Source organism: Hyperoodon ampullatus (genome assembly GCF_949752795.1).
Source record: "Hyperoodon ampullatus genome assembly, chromosome: 1".
NCBI lineage: Eukaryota > Metazoa > Chordata > Mammalia > Artiodactyla > Ziphiidae > Hyperoodon > Hyperoodon ampullatus.
This window is the reverse complement of record NC_136914.1, coordinates 145,872,500-145,890,456: the sequence shown is the minus strand read 5'-3', so window position 1 is coordinate 145,890,456 and position 17,957 is coordinate 145,872,500.

Here is a 17,957-nt window from a genome sequence, read left to right as displayed (position 1 = left end):
AACTTTCATTCACAGACATGAAATAGCCTTCCATTTATTTAGGTCATCTTTAATATCTTTCATGTTTCTACATTTTCAGTATAAAATTTTGGCACATATTTCATTAGATGTATGTTTTTTTTTTGGCGGTACGCGGGCCTCTCACCGCTGCGGAGCACAGGCTCCGGACACGCAGGCTCATCGGCCATGGTTCACGGGCCTAGCCGCTCCGCGGCATGTGGGATCTTCCCGGACCGGGGCACGAACCCATGTCCCCTGCATCGGCAGGCGGACTCTCAACCACTGCGCCACCAGGGAAGCCCAGATGTATGTTTTTTGATGCCATTCTAAAATATATCTTTTAAAATAATTCATTTTCTGCTTTTTATTTTAGCTGTGTATAAATACAGTTCATTTTAATTTATGTCATATTCAGAAATATTGCTCAGCTTACTTTTTAATTATTATCATTTTCTGAAGACTTGAAGTTTCTACTCAGAAAAGCATGTAGAAATAGATAATTGTAGATTTATTTCTCCCTTTTCATCCATATAACTTATTATTTCCTTGTCTTGCCTTTTTACACTAGCTAGGACCTCAGTTGAACAGAAATGGTTATAACAGATTTTACATGATTGATCTTAATCTTGAAAGGAAGCTTTCAGTACTTCAGCATTAAGTATTGCTTACTGTAAGATTTTGTAGATACTCTATCAGATGAAGAATCTCCCTTCTATTTCTGTGTTGAGAAAAATTGTATTAAAAACTGTAACTTTTTAAAATTGTATTTTATAAAATTTCTATGAGAAAAATTAGTTAGAGATTGCTAAAGGAGATGTCTGGAAAGCCTTTTCCCTCTCATTGTAATAATTTCCAGCAAATAAATACCTTTCCTCTATTTTCAGAACATCACTTCCTCCTCTGCCACACCCGGTTCTTTCCTTAATATAAACCTATAATGGCAACAGTTTTTGTTCTTTTTCACACATCAATTTATTATTAAGGATTGAGTTTAAATAATGGAGTAGGATTTTATTAAAAGAGGTATGTAAAAGTACAGATACTATAGGTATGATAATTCTTATAACCACTGTTTGCATTTGATCCAGTGAAAATGGAGCCCTCAGGGGAAAAGGCTAGTTTTAAAGAAAAAACTGGTTCATTTGAGAGAGGGAGAGTATATATTATAGTAGTTAAAAGCTTGGGCTCTGGAGCCAAACTTCTTGAGTTTAAATTCCAGCTTTGCCATTTAGAGACTGTATTATCTTGAAATTTTGATTTTCAGTTAATTTCAGATTTCTCATTTGAGAAATTGGCTAACATAATTCCTAGTTTATGAGATTGTGGTAAAAGAGGTTGTATATGAAGTACAAATAACAATGTTTGGCACATAAGCACCACCCAGGCAAGTGTTCTCTATCATCATCATCCTCATCCTCATACTCATCCTCATCCTCATCCCAACAGTAATATCACCACATGCTTTCCAGCAAACAGCTGGTCAGTTCTTCACTGATATGAACTGTGATGAATTGAAACAGTGAGGAGGGTGGTATAAACTGAATATTATGCAAGATACAATTTTTAGTGAAAAGCAGCATTCACTGTTATATAACTATAGCTGGGACCACTCAGATGGGTCTTCATATTTTTGTTCTCTAATTACAGGTTAACTTGATCCATGACATCCTTATTTCAAATAATGTTCCTTTACTGCTGTTTATTTGCTAACTTATAGCCATATATTGTTTGTTTCAACCCATATGAGCAAAATGCATCTATTTAATCACCACCATTGCAGTGTCTATGCATATACTTATTATACAGAAGAGATGGCAAACTTTCTACTAAAGATTCATGCTTTTCTTCCATTGTGTAGATTTTTTTGCTGAGAACTGGCTGTCAGGTCAGGAACCTGACCCTCAGCCCTCCTTACCTTAATTCTAGCTGGGAACATATGACTAATTCCCCTCTGTGGAATGTGAGTAAAAGTGATGTGTGGGTAAGAAGCAAATGTGTCTTCTCTGCATCTCTTTACTCATCCACTGGCTGAAGAGGAGGATGCAGCCACAAGATGAAAGGAGGTTTGATACCTGAAAGATCATGATGAAGGTATCTTAACTAGGAAAATTCACAGGGGGATGGTGACATGAACAAGAAATATACTTGTTTTGATAAGCCTTTGAGGTTTCAGTGTTTATCACTTGTAGCACCTAGTATTGTTTTTTTTTTTTTTTTTTTTTTTTGTGGTATGCGGGCCTCTCACTGTTGTGGCCTCTCCCGTTGCGGAGCACAGGCTCCGGACGCGCAGGCTCAGCAGCCATGGCTCACGGGCCCAGCCGCTCCGCGGCATATGGGATCCTCCCAGACCGGGGCACGAACCCGTATCCCCTGCATCGGCAGGCGGACTCTCAACCACTGCGCCACCAGGGAGGCCCCCTAGTATTGTTTTAACGAATATATTATTCTCCTCTCTTTCAATTGTTCAGGACATGATTCAATTCCCTGAGGAACTGAAAATTAGAGGAATATATTTGAGATAACATATAAGAGATATAGGGAAGAGACATTTGAGTCCCCTTTGATTTAGATTTCTCCATTTATCTGAGTTTTACTCAAATACCCATTTAAATAGTCTCTGATCATTAATCTTTACAGTTATATTTTACAACTGATTTTAAAGATGAGAACTCTGTTTGAAAACTTCTGTAAAATGATGGGAAAAAAATCATTCACCATTTTTTGTTGTCGACCGTTTTTGTTTATATAATTTAATCTAGAAGAAGTCTAGAGAGAGATGAGACTATAAGGGGCATGGGAAAATAACCAAAGATTATTTAAATGCCTTCTCAAGTGCTCGCTTTGGCAGCACATATACTAAAATTGGAACGATACAGAGAAGATTAGCATGGCCCCTGTGCAAGGATGACACGCAAATTCGTGAAGCATTCCATATTTTTTGAAGTAAGTCAGAAAGAGAAAAACAAATACCGTATGCTAACACATATATTTGTAATCTAAGGAAAAAAAAAAAAGTACCTAGGGGTCAGATGGGAATAAAGACACAGACCTACTAGAGCATGGACTTGAGGATATGGGGAGGGGGAAGGGTAAGCTGGGACGAAATGAGAGAGTGGCATGGACATATATACGCTACCAGATGTAAAATAGATAGCTAGTGGGAAGCAGCCGCATAGCACAGGGAGATCAGCTAGGTGGTTTGTGACCACCTAGAGGGGTGGGATAGGGAGGGTGGGAGGGAGGGAGATGCAAGAGGGAAGAGATATGGGAACATATGTATATGTATAACTGATTCACTTTGTTATAAAGCAGAAACTAACACACCATTGTAAAGCAATTATACTCCAATAAAGATGTTAAAAAAAAAAAAAGCCTTCTCAGGGTTTGGGTTGTTATCTAGAAGGCATCTTGTTTCATTGAGTCCAGTTATGACTTTGAGTGGGTAAGTAGCTGGTGCAGAGGACCTAGACAGTTAGGGATTTGAAGTTCATGGGAGAAACATGGAAGAGGGAGAAACAACTGCTATATGGGTGTTGTGAGGGGGGTAGTAAAAAAAGAAAAACTGGTTAGCCTGGCCATGATGGAAATTTGAAACACAGAAATGCCTAATACAGAAGTTTAAGGTTATTTGTAATGGGTTATGCAATATAGACCCCTCCTTTAGCTTGCCTGAGAAATAATTCAGTTCATTCTACACTGCTGGTTAATGCTTTTATGATTCTTTAAAAAAAATGCATTCTATTTTTTGATTTGATTTATTTCTAAAACATAAATAACCTGTGAGAATGGTCTAGGGGCTGCAGATATCTGGATTATGGAGATCTATCTTATTTCCTTTTTCCCCTAAAATTTAAATTCAGGAGATATGCCTAGTTAGGCAACAGTGCAAGCTATTTTTAGGGCAATTTGAAAATGAGGAATTCTGAGGTAGAGTTTAAAGTAGTCTTTCCTCCTTTAGGTTGCTATACATTTAATATTTCACTCTACTTCCTTTTCTTTCATTTATCTGTCTTTATTTTATTTCTAGAAGTATTTTAATTTTAAAATATAAGTTATGATTATGTTAATACTTTCATTTTCATGACTTCTTTGGTTACTGTTTTGGTTGATTGAAGAAAGAAGGCACTAAATGTTTTTCCACTAGGGTTGAGGTCATTATTTACTTCTTCCATTAACATAATTAGAGAGAAAACAGTGACTAAAATCAACCTTGATCAGTCAAAGGACAACTGGACAACTAGTAATGAATCCTTTCCTTTCCTATCCAACAAGAAAGCTGCTTCTTTGTGTCTGCTCCCCAAATTGTATGGGAGAGGCTTCTGATCAAATTGGTCAGCATGGAATTATGTACAATTTGAGTATTGTTCAATCTGGAAATTTAACTGATCAACTACCAGAAAAGCTGATTTTTTTTAGTAGATAGTATTTCATTCTATCCTATTCAAAATTATTTGGGGAAAGTAAACTGACAAAGCAAATATTTGGAAATCTTGTCTAGAAATTGAAAATACCTAAGAAACTATTTTTATAGGAACTAAAACTAATTTTAGATTTTTAAATTGAAGGTAACACCTACCAAATATTTCAAATGATCTTTCTCTGACACCAGATATATATCTTTCTTTATTGCTAGAATAAAACTTTAGCTGTCCTTTGTGGTTATCTCAGTCATTTTCATCCTTTTGTGTTGTGCAGTATTTGTGTCATGCATTTACATTTTAAAAGTTGTAGTCTATGCAGTGTGACTTTCAAACAATCGACAAACCTATTCCCATGTCAACCTCTCTGCTTAATCAGCAGTCACTTTTTATTCCTGCTCTTTTCAAAGGCACTTGAACTGCCTGAAAAGCTAAAGGACAATTCAAGTGAGTGCTCTGGGCTGGTTCCCTCATCTATTCAAATCCTCGCATGTAATCTTCTGGTGAAGAAGGTGGTTCAACGGCACCATCACAGCCATGCAGAACAGATGTCCTAAAAATAAAGGAAAGAAAGTTTCCTTCTAGAAGGTGGAGTTAATTTTTCTTATTCAGGGTATGTGAGTGTGTGGCAGTTGTGAGGTAGAGGATAAAGACGAAAATTAGGAAGAGAAGGTATTTTACAGTAGCAGTGCATGATCCTACAATCCCTTCTTGTTTGGCAAACACATCCTGAATGGTTTTATCAAGTGGTAGGCTGCCCTGTCTATCACTTGCTAGATTCTAATGATCATCTCCATCTTGCCAATTTACATATATACTCAATATCATCCAGAATTCTTAGGGCTTAGGTATAAAACTATTAAATATTATTGATAAAAGGATGAGTTTTAATTTTTCTGTTTTTGTTTTTTACTGCAGACCATTGGATGCTGGTAGGCTTAAGTCCCTTGAACCTTTGAAATAATGCTTTATTTTTTACTTTGGGAAGTCTGAGTTGGCCAAAAGTATATATATCAAGAAACTCAAATACAAATCATTTTGGATATGAACAAAACATTTGAGAAATTTATCTGATTATGTCAGAATTTTTTTAAATTGAAGTATAGTTGATTTACAGTGTTTCAGGTATACAGCATAGTGATTCAGTTATACATATATATATATTCTTTTTCAGAATTAAAAAAAAAATTTGAATTGATGGGAGGTGTAACATGAAACTGAAACTTGGGAAATGTAGGTGCTTTCATGACAAACAGTTTTTTGACAATTTCAATTCCCTATTTGAGAGTGTTTCATTGTAGACTTAAGTACAAGTTGGCTGTGTTCAAAATGTGAATATTGACATATTAGGAAGAAAATGTTGATGAAAAAATACTAAACAAAGGATGACAGTACTTATCTTGATGTATTCCTAACCACTGACCCTGAGACCAAGATGCAGCTGTCACATCATCATTGTCCGCAGTGGGAAAAGCATAATTTTATTTTAAAATTTAATTAATTAATTTATTTATTTTTGGCTGTGTTGGGTCATCGTTGCTGCAGGCGGGCTTTCTGTAGTTGCGGCGAGCAGGGGCTACTCTTTGTTGTAGCCTGCTGGCTTCTCATTGCAGTGGCTTCTCTTGTTGAGGAGCATGGGCTCTAGGCACACGGGCTTCAGTAGTTGTGGCATGCAGGCTCTAGAGCACAGGCTCAGTAGTTGTGGCTCTCGGGCTTAGTTGCTCCGCGGCATGTGGGATTTTCCTGGGCCAGGACTCAAACCCATGTCCCCTGCGTTGGCAGGCGGATTCTTAACCACTGCGCCACCAGGGAAGCCCAAACAGCATAATTTTAGAGTCAAACACATTTGAACTTGGTTTGAGTCATTAGCTATGTGATCAGGAGAAATTATTTTAAACCCTTGGAGCTTCAAGTTTCGTTATTAATCAAAGTACCATTTTTTTTCCACTGAGGGCTGTTTTGATTTATATATAGTAGCTGTGAATATTTTTCACCAGAAGTCTTTATCTAAATATATGAAAATAAGAATAAAGTTATTCATATTTCAAGGATATTTTATTTTAATTAATTAGGTATATTTATTATATGTATCCTTTCCTGAAAATGACAAAGTGAGCACTTCATTATTTTGCCTGCAATAACAGATTTAGAGTTTCTACACTGTGACTATTGATTTTAGAAATTATAAAATAATTTAATAAAATTTTTAGTTTTGCCTACAACAGCTGAATTTAGGTTGAATTTTTTTTTTTTTTTTTTTTTTTTTTGCAGTATGCGGGCCTCTCACTGTTGTGGCCTCTCCCGTTGCGGAGCACAGGCTCCGGATGCGCAGGCTCAGCGGCCATGGCTCACGGGCCCAGCCGCTCCGCGGCATATGGGATCCTCCCGGACCGGGGCACGAACCCGTATCCCCTGCATCGGCAGGCGGACTCTCAACCACTGCGCCACCAGGGAGGCCCCTAGGTTGAATTTTAAAGCTACTTTTTTTTGACTTCGGGGGTTTAGGGTGCATTTGTCCTATATATTAGACATGGATTATTTGGGGGTAATTTGGCTTCATTTCTACTCTCTTTTTATTATTACATATGGGGCTTTAGAAATGGCTGGAACTACATAAGTGTTAGAATCAGTCAACAGAGGAGACCAGAAAAGACTGAGGGAAAAGGGATACTAGATAGGTCGTTTAGATGAGATTTATCCAGGGAATAGATTTCAGTGAAATGCATGAAATCATTGTGAGCTTTTTTTTTTTAATTTAAGAACTAATTGCTCATGTATTAGGTACTGTCTTAGGTTCTCTATGGCTGCTTTAGCTTGGAGAAGATGACATTATAAAAAAGGATGTTGCTAATAAGATTAGAAACATATATTAATATACTTGTAAACATTCCTTTTAATAATTTTTAGATACATGCCATTCTGACTCAGTCCTTTTGGCATAACTGTTTTGACCCCAGAGACTCCTTCCCCCGACAAGTTCAACCATATTGTTTTCAGCCTCTTATGTTTATTCCTGCCTAACGTTCACAGTTGACAGCTTCAGTCTGTCCCCAACGTCATAATATCCTGGTCCCCCAGGCAATCTCTGAGCCTTGGAGCTGACATTCTGGCCTCATCCCTCCTGTTGCTCTGGCTCCGGTGTGAGGTTTGTCTAACCATGTTGTTCAGCCTTGGTGAGGCCCAGTCTGGGAGAACCTGAGGAATGGATGGTCATCTATGTTTAGGGGAAGATCAGGGCTGCTCTTTACTTGTGTCACCGATAGTACAAAGCAGTACTGGTGTGGTTATATTTCACACAAATTAAATCTAAATAGTTTCATCAGCATGTTCATATGGTCAAAAGAGCTGTCTCAAGTTCACCAAAATACTCTGCTTCAGATTCTGTCAACACAAAGATCAATATGTACACATGGGTGGATGTTAGAATTTGTGTGTGTGTAAGATTTTTTTTTCCTTCTTCCTGCTGAGGGTAAGCTGAACGTATGTCACCCACAATTCAAATTTTCAAATATTGAAAAGTGATATTCAGGGTGTCCCTTTTCAAAGTGATATAGTTTGCATTTATTAGTATTACTTTTCAGTTTTTCCAAATGTGCTAAAATGCCTTCCAGTTGATTACCTAGTTAACAGCAGACTTTTGTTTTCTCAAACAGTAGTATGGGGATTCCTGATAGAACCCCTTCTACAGGTAGTGAATGCAATTGGATAACATGCTGAAATATGGATTTATTCACAGACACATTAGAGTCTGAGTCATGGTGATACATGTCAGTTCAAGTCATTGTTTCTTTTGTCTAAATCAGTGTTGTTGAGCCACATCCATCTGTATATGTAATGCTAATTTGCTAACAGCCTCTTTATACTAAGCCAGAACTCATTTTACCTGGTGGTTTTATTTTAAATGTATGAGCTATATTAAATAACATTCAAATAAGTAGTAGAAATTTAGCTCAAGGAATATGGAAAGAAAAGCCATACAGTTACTTTCAGAACCAGTTGGAATCTGGCACCTGACAATGATTAACAGGTTGAACAGATTAGACTAGATCTAAATCTCTGTAAATAAAATTGAAAGACAGAAATCTTTTTATTGAAAAGAACTTCAACAATTTAACAGGTCTGTGATATTTGGAAAAAAATTGATTTGTTTACATATTATCAGTCAATACTAGGATAGGCTGGAAGATTTTGAACACACCATACAAAACAGGACACAAAATAGGTCGACTATCCCAATAGTTCATCTGATTGAAACCAGACATCTGAGTATTTGAAACACCAAATTATTGTTGAAAAATATACATTTTGAATAGGTATTTGACCTCTTATAGATATATTACTAATAAAGCAATAATATTAATAAGTTTGATTTATGAAATAGTTATAAAAATATGTCTGTGTAGTCAAAGAAGCAGTCATTTAAACCTGTCTAAATAATTTTGATTAAAATATTGGATACAGTGTGATCTACTCAGATTGGGCACTCACAGAGAGTGAACTACTCATTTCTTTACTTCATTTTGCATCATGAACATAAGTCTGAATTCATTACTTTTTAGAGATGACAATCTTTTCCAAGAAACCATTTGAATATAAAAAATGTAGAGATATTAATATAACTTATATAGTTTGCTGAACCCTACAGTAATTTGTAAAATTTGTTTATATATACATATTTTATATTACCTAAAACATAATAAGGATTTAAAAATGTTATATAGAACATACAGAGCTCTAAAATAAATCCTGATGGGTAGTAACTGTGGCTGCCATTAAAAAAAAACAAACGTTATAGCACAATACACTGTTCTGTGTATGTGCAGAAGGAAAACCAAACTTTGAAGAGACACCCTTCTTCAGATGTTGGCTTTTCCTTACACAAGCCTGTCTTCTGAAATATAAAGCAATTCTCTAATCTTTCATCATATTGTCTCCTACATACATGCAGGAGATCGATGCAGAATTAGTTGGTGAGGTGAATACAAGGAGAGCTTGTTAATATGTGTTTGCTGCCCATTCCCAGAATAAAACGTTTTTTCAACAAATTTCTTTCATGCGGTTTTATCTTCAAAGCGTTATTTGGACATAATTCCAGAGATGTGACAGGCAAATAAGCAAAAAATAAATAAAATAAGATACAATAATCATCTTGGCCCTCAAAACATGCAATTTTTCCTCTAAACACATCTTCCTTATTGGCGATCTGGCTCAAATTACATGTATATGGAAATATCCTGCGTTAAGTAACATGAACAAAGCATAGTATCTGGTTGAGATAAAAGTCCTCTTTGAATATTGTTTGTAACTTGAAGACTTTTCTCACTCGTTGGATAGATTCCATTAAACACAGCCGGGAGCAATATATAGTGTGGATTATATGACTTTGGTGTAATGGACATGCAAATACGTATTTTTCACATACAATATACAAACATCTCAGCAGGACAATTGGATAATGGAGCCAAAAAATCAGAAAACTGGCAAATGTGAAATGGACTGCTATGGCTTGATTCCACACTTCAAATATAATGAACATTTAATTCATCTGATGTCTTTTTTAATTGGAGACACATTGGTAGAGGGGCATTTGAGTTCACAAACACTCTCAATTACTTCCATGTTAACCACATTTCACAAACTTCCAACTTGTGAACTATTTTCTAAAAAAAAAACGTACGTGGTAGAACTTGCAGACTTTGGCCAACTCAAGTTTTCATTCCTTTTTTTTTTTTTTTCTTTTTCTTTTTTGGCTTTGCCTCTCAAATTATGTTCCCCTGAAGTCAGATTTCGTGTTTCAGCCTCATGTGGCAAGTTAAGTGCAATTGCAATTATCACATTTTTAGAAACTAAAAATTTTAATTAATTTTGCCAAAGAGTGCCAGGTTAACATCAAACTTTCAGCAGTGTTTACTGACTGTTATAGTTTATTACCTTCTATATGATTCTACAAGGTAAACTATAGTAAATAATAATAAAAATGTCTTGATTTGCATAGCTTTACAGTTTACAAAGGCCATGTATTCATTCATTTAGCCAATAAATGTTTGTTGACCACATACAACATACAACATGCCATAAGTTTTCTTACACTCAGGAAATAAAAGGGAGAAGAGAAAATACTGGTCCCTGCCCTCATGAAACTTTCAGTCTAGCCTCATAAAATCCTTGCACACTCCAGTGACATAGATACCTCTGAAGTCCATTAACTTCCCACCTCCAAGTAACTGCTACCCTAACTTTGTGTTTTAGTTTACCCAATGTAATTGTATCCCTAAACAAGAGGCTTTTCAGTTGTACCTGTTTTTTGCTCTTATATAAATGGAATCATACTTGCTTTTCTCATTCATGATTTTTTTTTGTATTTTCTTCCATTTCTGCATAGCTGTAGATGTCTATTTTCACTGCAGCAAGGGATGAACATACAACTATTCATGAACTGATAAAGTCTAATGCTGGGGGATATTAATGAGTTCTAATTACCCCACATCTTCACCAACTCTTGGAATTCTTAAGCTTATAATTTTTTTGCCAATATGGTAGGTTAGGAAGATACCTAATTGTGTTTTTAATTAGGATTTCCTTAATTACTAATGAAGTTAGCATTTTTCACAAGTTTATTGGTCATTTTTGTTTTAAGACTTGCCATGTGCCCTATTTTAATGATTTTTTTGGTTGATTCTTACATATTTTATATTTTCTGGATAGTAATCCTTTGTAAGTAATATGTGTTTTGTAAATATTTCCTCCAAGTTTATGGCTTGCCTTTCTACTTTTTTTTTTCTCACTGATAAATACTACTGATTTTTATTAAGCCAGGTAATAGCATTTTAAAATATTAAGGGATTTGTATCAAAGCCTTAGGATGCTATAGATACCAGTATAAAAAGGATGTTAATTAGTAAATCATTAAATGATTTTTGAAAGGTCTTAAACAGTGAAAGGCCTTAAACTATAGAAGTCTTTAAAATATGATAAAATACCTAGCAATTGGAAGCATCAATCACACTGTTTTTTAAATTTAATTTTTGTTTTATATTGGGGTATATCTGATTTACAATGTTGTGTTAGTTTCAGGTGTGCAGCAAAGTGGTTCAGTTATACATATACATTTATCTACTCTTCTTCAGATTCTTTCCCATATAGGTTATTACAGAATATTCAGTAGAGTTCCCTGTGCTATACGGTAGGTCCTTGTTGATGATTTATTTTATATATAGTAGTGTGTATATGTTAACCCCAACCTCCTAATTTATCCAACCCCCACCTTTCCCCTTTGGTAACCATAAGTTTGTTTTGAAAGTCTGTGAATCTGTCTCTGTTTTGTAAATAAGTTCATTTGTATCATCTTTTTAGATTCCACATATAAGTGATATCGTATGATATTTGTCTTTCTCTGTCTGATTTACTTCACTTAGTATGATAATCTCAAGATCCATCCATGTAGCTGTAAATGGCATTATTTCATTCTTTTTATGGCTGTGTAATATTTCATTGTCTCTATGTACCAGATCATCTTTATGCATTCATCTGTCAGTGGACACTCAGGCTGCTTCCATGCTTTGGCTATTGTAAATAGTGCTGCTATGAACATTGGGGTGCATGTATCTTTTCAAATTATGATTTTCTCCAGATATATGCCCAGGAGTGGGATTGCTGGGTCATATGGTAATTCTATTTTTAGTTTTTTAAGGAACCTCAATACTGTTCTCCACAGTGGCTGTACCAATTTACATTCCCACCAACAGTGTAGAAGGGTCCCCTTTTCTCCACACCCTCTCCAGCAAGCCCTCTTTATTGTTTGTACATTTTTTGATGATGGCCATATTCTGACTGGTGTGAGGTGTTTTCTCACTGTAGTTTTGATTTGCATTTCTCTAATAATTAGCAATGTTGAGCATCTTTTCATGTGCTTTTTTGGCCATCTGTATGTCTTCTTTGGAGAAATGTCTATTTAGGTCTTCTGCCCATTTTTTTTATTGGGTTGTTTGTTTTTTTGATATTGAGCTGCATGAGCTGTTTGTAAATTTTGGAGATTAATCCCTTGTCAGTTGCATTGTTTGCAAATATTTTCTCCCATATTGTGGGTTATCTTTTCATTTTGTTTATATTTTCCTTTGCTGTGCAAAAGCTTTTAAGTTTAATTAGGTCCCATTTGTTTATTTTTGTTTCTATTTTCATTACTCTAGGAGGTGGATCCAAAAAGATATTACTGTGATTTATGTCAAAGTGTGTTCTGCCTATGTTTTCCTCTAAGAGTTTTATAGTATCCAGTTTTAAATTTAGGTCTTTAATCTATTTTGATTTTATTTTTGTGTATGGTGTTAGAGAATATTCTAATTTCATTCTGTTACATGTACTTGTCCAGTTTTTCCCAGAATCACTTATTGAAAAGACTGTCTTTTCTCCACTGTATATTCTTGCCTCCTTAGTTGTAGATGAATTGACCATAAGTGTGTGGGTTTATTACTGGGCTTTCTACTTTATTCCATTGTTCTATATTTCTGTTTTTGTGCCAATACCATACTGTTTTGATTACCGTAGCTCTGTAGTATAGTTTGATTTTAGGGAGCCTGATTCCTCCAACTCCGTTTTTCTTTCTCTGTATTGCTTTGGCTGTTTGGGGACTTTTGTGTTAGCCAACCCCCACCTCTGCAGGAGACCCTCCAATACTAGCAGGTAGGTCTGGCCCAGTCTCTTATGAGGTCACTGCTTTTTTTTCCTGGGTCCTGGTGTGCACAAGACCTTGTGTGTACCCTTCAAGAGTAGAGTTTCTGTTTCCCCCAATCCTGTGGAAGTCCTGCAATCAAACCCTGCTGAACTTCACAGCCAGATTTGCTGGGGGCTCCTCCTCATGTTCCAGACCCTCAGACTGGGGAGCCTGACCTGGGGCTCAGAATTCTCACTCCTGTGGGAGAACCTCTGCAATGTAATTATTTTCTAGTTTGTGGGTCACCCACTCGGCGAGTATGGGATTTGATTACATCATGAAAGCACTCCTCCTATTGTCTTGTTGTGGCTTCTTCTTTGTTTTTGGATGTAGAATATCTTTTTTGGTAGGTTCTAGTCTTTTTTATCAATGACTTTTCAGCAGTTAGTTGTGATTTTGGTGTTTTCGTGAGAGGAGGTAAGCTCAAGTCCTTCTACTCTGCCATCTTATCTCCTCCCATGATCTCCTTTCCACTTTCTTTATTGAAACATAAGTTTCCATAAGTTGTTGATAATCAAAAGCTCTAAAACTAATTTAGTCTAATTGAGCAATATTTTTATGCAAGATTTTTATGTTGTACCATGTTTAAGAAATTTTCTTTACCCTAGCATTACAATAATATTCTCCTATGTCTTCTTCTAAATGTTTTAAATCCTTGTCTATCTAGAATTTTTTTGTGTGGGTTGCTTTGCAGAGATCCAGTTTACCTATATAGAAGCAATTGTTGAAGTATCAACTTATTGAATAGTGCATTTTTTCTCCATTGATATTTAATGCCAGTACCATCATACAGTTGAGCTCTACTTTTACCCTGTTGGATAGAACCACCAGTGAAATGTTAAAGCAAAGTGTTGATAGCAGCATCATTGTAATGTTCATGATATTGAAAGGAAAGCTTCCAGTAGTTCATTGTGCACCTTTACTGTAGTTTGTTTTTAGACAACTCATATATTTAGAAAGTTCTCTTTTATTTCTAGTTTGTTAAAAGTCTTTTTTTTTCTTTAACTGAGCTCTTTTTCTATGCCTATTTTACATGCAGTCATAGAGTTTATATTATTCAACCTATCTTGTTCTGAGATAAAATTAATCATGGTTTTATTCATTTTATAAATAGTGGGGTTCAATTTGCTAGTAATTAGTTTTGAATTTTTGTATCTTTGTTCATGAATGAGATTTTCCTGCACTTGTTCCTTTCTTTTGTCCTTGTCAAGTTTTGGTCTTGACCTTCACAAAGTCAGTTGTGCAGTGTTTTCATCCATTCAGTATCCTGGAAGAGGTTATATGAGACCAACATTATGTTTTTAACTTCTTAATTTTGAATGTCTGGGAGACTTACCAGTGAAGTCATCTGACTTACATTTGTTGCATTTGTGGTAATTTCTTCTGATCTATATTTCAGTTCACTAATTGTGTCTTGTGCACATATGTCCAAATGTGGCCAATGAGTTTTTCATTTTAGTTATTATATGATTAATTCTACATTTAAATTAGCTATTTTTTAGATTTTTTATAGTTTCTGGTTCTTCACATATTTTCATTTGTCATTCCCTTCTTTAAACAGGTTAAGTGTATTTGTTTTAATACTAATTTATTTCATAATTCTTATATATGATATACTTGTAGATCTGTTTCTGTTATTTTTTCTTCTGGTATCTTTCATATTGTCTTACTTCTTTGTGAACTTTGTTATCTTTGGCTGCTTGCCAGTCATTGCCCACAGAAAATTACTTGAACGTTTCCTCAAAGTCAAAGATAGATGTGACCTTTTCCATAAAGAGTTTGCTTTTGCTTATTCCAGTTTCCTAGGGATGACAAGAGTTGGGGCAAATTCAAATCATTTGCACAATTCCAGATTGTGTGTTCCATCAAGAATTAATATACTTATATACTTAGTGAACAGATTCATTTTAGAGCAATGTGTGGTCACAACTTTGTAGGAACTATTTCCCCTTCTTTCTTTCTTCCTTTTTTTATTTTTCTTTTCCTTTATTACCTATGCTCAAATCCAAGACAGCCTTGTCTGCTGTTTCTTGATGTTGGGAACACAAGGAGAGTTTAGATCATATGTATCCCTTTAGAGTCTGGGGTTAATTTTGAGAAGGTTTTTTTTGTTTTTGTTCATTTGTTTTTAAAAATATTTCCCTAGCATGGTGCTAAGCATCTAAGAGCACTTAATAGATATCAGAAAACATCATTATGCAGATTATCCTCAATAAACATTTACTAAACATTCAGCTTTTCATAGTGCTCTACCATGTTCCACAGAGAGAATGCTTTTGTTTTGAACATTTTCCAGTAGATTGATTATTTATTGAGAACCCTAAGTTTGTACTATGCACAAGGCAAGGGGTTAGATATTTGGATTCAAAGATGTTTTAGACTAAACCCTTAAGAAACTTTCTATTTAGATGGGGATTTACCTTATTACTGCAAAGCCTGGGTAAGGCTTAGGAAAAACAACCAAAGGGGCATCTAATAATTATCCCAGGAATTGGATTTGCCTTTTTCCAACTGCTGCCTTGCTGGTCTGATAAGGCAGAGCCTGCTCAGTTAATTTACTATTGGTAGGAGAGGACGGGAGAACCCCTTGCCGGCATGCAGATTCTAAATTTTCCAATTAGATATGTCACTGCCTCCTCAGAAAGGAGTGAGTGAGGGTATTCAGAGAAGATAAGCTGTATTTCTCAAACCTTCTTCCTTACTCAGTATGCCCCCAGAACAGAGGAGTGGGGAGGGAAAGGATGTTTTCCTTACAAACTATACTGGAAATGATGTCAGAACCTGAACATTGTAGGCTAGAGTTCAAGTTGGACCAGATTACTCAGCGCCATTAAAATGTCAGGCTTTGAAATTAGTGTTTTATTTAGATGAGATTGAGGAATGACTATAGGATTTAGTGGCAGGGTGAAATTTGCACTCTAGAAAGCACTGCAAACAGTGACTTAGATAACCAGGAGGACTTGAAAAATATTAACTACAGAGGGCTTCCAGCTTTGATATTATTATTATGAGGTAATAAAGGCCTGAATGTTCATGTGGAACATTTAGGTTTATTTTATTTTACTTTTATAAGGCTTTCACGAGATCTTTAAACTGGTGGAGTGACCAAAATGTTCTCAAATTTATGTGATTTGGTCCACTAAGGAGACTTAGGTTCTAAGTAAAATGTAAATAGCTGCCTTGTAAAAATACATAATTTTTTAAAGAAGCAACTGTTAAAAGGCACACATAGTCATTTGTAAAGATAAACACCCTTCCCCCTGCTTTCTTTTTTCTTTTTGAGCTGTATACTTTTGGCTAACATCTAGAGACTATTAGAGTTTAGTCATAAGGTTTTAAAAGATTGGCATGCTTTCAAAATTACTCAGTGATGAAAATTTGGAACCAAAGTTATTATGTCCTAAGAGAGACTTATTTCAGAAGGTGAAATGGAGTTGTCAGAAAAAACAATTTACTAAACTCCTAATTAGTGAGTTTTTAAATATGAAATACAATCTTAGCTATTATATGAGAAAAGAAAAATCAACCTTAAATTATGTTGAAAATGTTAAGCAGGCTGACAAGGTGTGTATAAATATTGGGAAAAGTCTTAGATACCAAAAGCTCTAAAGCCATTAGAATATTCTTGATCATTTCTTGTAAAATCTCAGCACTTCTCCAGTGATGAATGATTTATTTTTTAGTGCTGGCAATTTAGTAATTACTAATTTCATAATTAATAAGTAGAAGTTGAATCACATATGGGAGTCTAATTTTTATTATATGAGGGTTTTTATGTTTTCAGAAATAATTATCTAATTTTTTCTCCTAGGAATAACAATTGGTAATTTTCAACATTGCTGTGCTCATATCTTCTGAGATTATTAGATGTGTATAACTTCTTATAAACAGAATTCTCTGGAGTGGAATTTCTCATCCTTTGCAGTTCATGAAATGTCATATGCCAAGAGAGCAATGAATTTTGGAATGGCAAGAATTAAGCCCAAACTTGTTCAGACTGAATGTATGGGTGTTTACCATGGGAGGTGACTTCACCACTCCCTTTGACCTTCTGTTGAAGGGCCAGTCTGAGCCTGGTGATTTCATCCTGCAAAAGACTTAACCATTTTAGGACTAGCATTGAAAATGAGAAAAAGGCAATCTTCTTGTATTCTGTGTGTATTAAAGTAAGCAGGTAACAAAACAAAGCAAAATGTGAGTGGGTGATATTGAGAGCGCCTTCTTTATCATTACTAGATAACCTGAGATTTCTGGGTTTCTGTTGAATTCAGTCATATTATGATCTTTAATGTGAGCACTTGAATTCTAAAACACAAGTTCTAGCCAGACTACAGAGTTGCACTTAATGGAAACTTTATTGAAATCACTGGTAGTAAAGCCTTCCCCTGTGCTCACTTTTTAAAAGGTAGGCTTGATGGATCAATGGATTAGAGGTACCCTCCCACCCAAAAATGTCCATACGTAGGAGACAAGTAGTGGAGTAGGCTAAAAGCACAATTACTAAATAGTGAGGTCACAGCTGGATCATTGTTGATCTGTGTTCTCTCTGCAGATGTTTTCAAAGCTTCAAACTATGTTTCAGTATAATAGAAAGAGTTTATAAATTGAAGAACAACTTGTTTTTTAGTTATTTCTAAGAGTTCTACTTCATTATTAAAGCAGAGTACAGCAATTTGAAGTGCATTTTTACTTAGCCAATTTAATCTGCATTTGGCTAGAACACACTTCAATTTCTTGGGATAGGATCCAATTGTTATGCAAATTTAGATCACTGCCTTATTATAGTTGAGGCAAAAATATGCAAAAAAGGAGATAGCAGCTGTTTAGATGAA